The sequence below is a fragment of the Hylobates moloch genome, unplaced genomic scaffold, assembly GCF_009828535.3.
Source record: "Hylobates moloch isolate HMO894 unplaced genomic scaffold, HMol_V3 SCAFFOLD_2, whole genome shotgun sequence".
NCBI lineage: Eukaryota > Metazoa > Chordata > Mammalia > Primates > Hylobatidae > Hylobates > Hylobates moloch.
This window is the reverse complement of record NW_026652277.1, coordinates 106,700,025-106,703,924: the sequence shown is the minus strand read 5'-3', so window position 1 is coordinate 106,703,924 and position 3,900 is coordinate 106,700,025. Positions and strand designations below refer to the sequence as shown.

General features: G+C 42.7%; 1 pseudogene; it reads right to left on the bottom strand.

The window, feature by feature from the left end:
- Positions 1 to 3,546: 3,546 nt before the first annotated feature.
- Positions 3,547 to 3,684, bottom strand: LOC116469645 (small EDRK-rich factor 2-like; annotated as a pseudogene).
- Between the last annotated feature and the right edge of the window lie 216 nt (positions 3,685 to 3,900).

The window sequence follows — 3,900 nt, the reverse complement described above, 5'->3', positions numbered from 1 at the left end:
AGGAAAAAGACATGGAAAGGGAAGGGGATTCTCTATAGAATTTAGATTTTCCTCACAAGAGATCTTTGCAGGGCCATTTCAAGATATGTCAAAGAAATATATTTTAGGGTAAAATTCTTCAATTTCTTTCAGAGCCTACCATCTCATGTTGGTATCTTATTGTTATAAAGAGTGTTTTGGCTGAGTGTAGTGGCTCACACATGTAATCTGTGTCACTTTGGGAGGCCAAGATAGGCAGATACCTGAGGTCAGGAGTTTGAGACCAGCCTGGCCAACATGGCAAAACCCTGTCTCTGCTAAAAAAAAAAATACAAAACTTAGCCAGGCATGGTGATGCACACCTGTAGTCCCAGCTACTCTGAAGGCTGAGGTAGAAGAATCACTTGAACCCAGGAGGCAGAGGTTGCAGTGAGCTGAAATCGCACCACTGCACTCCAGCCTGGGCAACAGAGCAAGACTCTGTTTCAAAAAAAATATCTGTTCTGTCAGTCTTAAGGTTTCTGTTTTATTTATTTATTTATATATTTATTTATTTATTTATTTTTTTTTGAGACAGTGTTTTGCTCTGTCACCCAGGCTGGAGTACAGTGGTGTGATCTCAGCTCACTGCCACCTCTATCTCCTGAGTTCAAGTGATTCTCATGGTTCAGCCTCCTGAGTAGCTGGGATTACAGGTATGCACCACCACACCAGGCTAATTTTTGTATTTTTTACTAGAGATGGGGTTTCACCATTTTGGCTAGGCTGGTCTTGAATTCCTGGCCTCAAGTGATCTGCCCACCACGTCCTCCCAAAGTGCTGGGATTACAAATGTGAGCCACTGTGCCTGGCCTGAACTAGTTTTTCAGGTTAACTTTGGAATGCCCTTGGCCAAGAGGAGGTTCATTCAGTTAGTTGAGGGGCTTAGAATTAAATATTTGGTTTACATTTTGCTGGAATTTTTTTTTTTTTTTGAGACAAGGTCTCACTTTGTTGCCCAGGCTGGAGTGCAGTGGCATGATAATAGTTCATGGCAGTCTCAACCTCCTGGGCTCAAGCAATCCTCCCAACTCAGCCTCACAAGTAGCTGAAACTACAGGTGTGCACCACCACACACGGCTAATTAAAAAAAAAAATTTGTAGAGACCGAGTCTCCCCTTTGTTGCCCAGGATGGTCTCAAACTCCTGTGCTCAAGCAATTCCTCCTGCCTTGGCCTCCCAAAGTGCTGGGATTACAGGCATGAGCCACTGTATTAGTTCATTGTCACATTGCTATAAAGAAATATTCAAGAGTGAGTAATTTATAAGAAAAGAGGTTTAATTGGCTCACAATTCTACTGGCTGTAAGGAAGCATGGCACATCTGTTTCTGGGGAGGCCTCAGGAAACTTATAATCATGACGGAAGGTGAAGGAGGAGCCAGTACTACACATGGCTGACGCAGGAGGAAGAGAGAGATGGGGGAGGTGCCACACACTTTTAAACAACCAGATGTCATGAGAACTCACTCACTATCACAAGAACAGCACCAATGGAGAAATCTGCACTCATGATCCAATCACCTCCCACCAGTCCCCACCTTCAATATTGGGGATTACAATTTGACATGAGATTTAGGGAAGGGAGGACACAAATCCAAACTGTATCAGCCACCTTGCCCAGCCTGCTGGAAGTTTTTAATAAAGAATCTCAGATTAGACTTTTAAAGGCTGGGAAGACAAGCTAAAGATCGGCCACTAAAGTGTGCTCATAATACCTATATGAATTCAGTGAATTTCTCTCTTCTTGAGGTTCCCCAAATATCTTGAGTTTCTTGGGCCTGTCAGAAAGTAACACTCTTTACTTACTAGAAAATCAGGAACTCTGCAAGGGAACAGTGTAGACAAGGCACCAGGCCAATCTTTTCCCAAATCGACTGGCTTTAACATCAACCTTGATTCCTCAAAGCAGTCTGGTCACATCTGAAAATACAACATTCCAGTCAAAGCCTTGGTAAAATAACCAGTGTCTCCGATTGTGTCCTGTCACAGAAGAAAACAAATTCTTATTAAACTTATGTAAATAATTAAATTGTCAACTTGTATGAATAGTTTTTGAATTCTGATGAAATCAGGTACAGAAAAAGGTAAATGTTTTAATTTTGCTCACAAAAGTATACTTTACCTAATTGCTGTAAGCTACAAACAACTTAAGATAAAAAAAAAAGTTTACTGACGATGGAAAACAAAACATAAGAATCAGCAATGCTTGAGTGGGACATCCAACTTCTGAGTAGAAACCTTTGTGGCACCAGTGAAAAAAAATAGAATTAAATATGGGTGATGTTTAGAAAGGCAAGATTTTTGTTCAGAAGTGTGCCCAGTGCAACACCATGGAAAAGGGAGGCAAACCTGTAATCCCAGCACTTTGGGAGGCTGAGATAGGAGAACTGCGTAAGCCCAGGAGATCAAGACCAGCCTGGGGAGCATAGTGGGGCCTTATCTCTACAAAAAACAATAAAATATAGCTGGCCATGGTGGTGCATGCCTGTGAGAGGCTGCGGTGGGAGAATTGCTTGACCCCAAGAGTTAGAGGCTGCAGTGAGCTGTGTTCACACCACTGTACTCCAGCCTGGGTGACAGAGTGAGATCATGTTTCAAATAAATAAATAAATGAAAGAACCAGCAATATTTCAAGCAGAAAAATTATAGGAAAATTATTTCAGCTGGGTGCAGTGGCTCATGCCTATAATCACAGCACTTTAGGAGGCTGAGGCAGGAGGATCGCTTGAGCCCAGGAGTTTGAGACCAGCCTGGGCAACATAGCGAGACGTTGCCTGTACTAAAAATAAAAAATTAGCCAGTCATGGTGGTACATGCCTGTGGTCCCAGCTGCTCAAGAAGCTGAGGTGGGAGGATCACTTGAGCCCAGGAGGTCGAAGCTGCAGTGAGCTGATCATGCCACTGTACTCCAGCCTGGGAGACAGAGAGATACTCTGTCTAAAAAAACAGAAATAACAACAATTTCAGTCCTTTATTACTTTAGTCTCATGTAATTAATTCTTGCTCTGCTTGACATTGGTTAGCAATTTTATGAGTCCCCTTTCTTCACTGAAGTTTTTGAAATTCTTATGCAGTCCAATTGTGTGATCTCAAAATTATCAGCAGAGGTGTGTATTTCACAGTACCTGGGAGAGTCTTCATTTTTTCCATCAATCTTCTTGAAGACACAACACTCTAGGATTTACAAAGAGAATGTAGAGAAAAAGCATTAGAATCATGCAATTTGCCAAGATATACCAGATTTTTAGGAATCTCATGCAATTTTTGAACACGTTAACACATTTATACAAATATAACTCAAAGTTAAGCATCATTTCATTCTTTTTTTCCCCAAAGAATTACAAAGCTACTTTTAATACTTGGGGGTGAGCCCCCACAGGAATAAAAAAGACTGGGAAGGGGCAACTCTGTGACTCCCATGGCCCGGGGCAAAGAGGCTACTTGAGGGGAAGGAAGCACCAAAGGGACCTGCTGCAGATGCAGGGACACTGGTGAATGGCAGGAGGGTTGCGCATAAAGCCACAAAGCTACTTGGGTTTATCCTTCTTCTCATTTGCCCTTTTCTGCTTTTGCTGCATGATCTCTGAGTCCCTCTACTTGCAGGTGGCATCAGAAAGCTGGCCATCTCGGTGCTTTCTCTTAAATGAGTTGCTCTGCTTTTCCATATTTTCTGTTGGGTGAGCTCACACTGGTCACCATGTGTCATGGCATTGACCGACACCCTGGGAGGCCAAGGTGGGAGAATCATTTGAGTCTACAAGTTTGAGACCAACCTGGGCAACATGGTGAGACCCTGCCTTTAACAAAAGTAAAAAAAATTAGTTGGGCATGGTGGCGCATGCTCATGGTCCTAGCTACTCAGAAGACTGAGATGGGAGGAT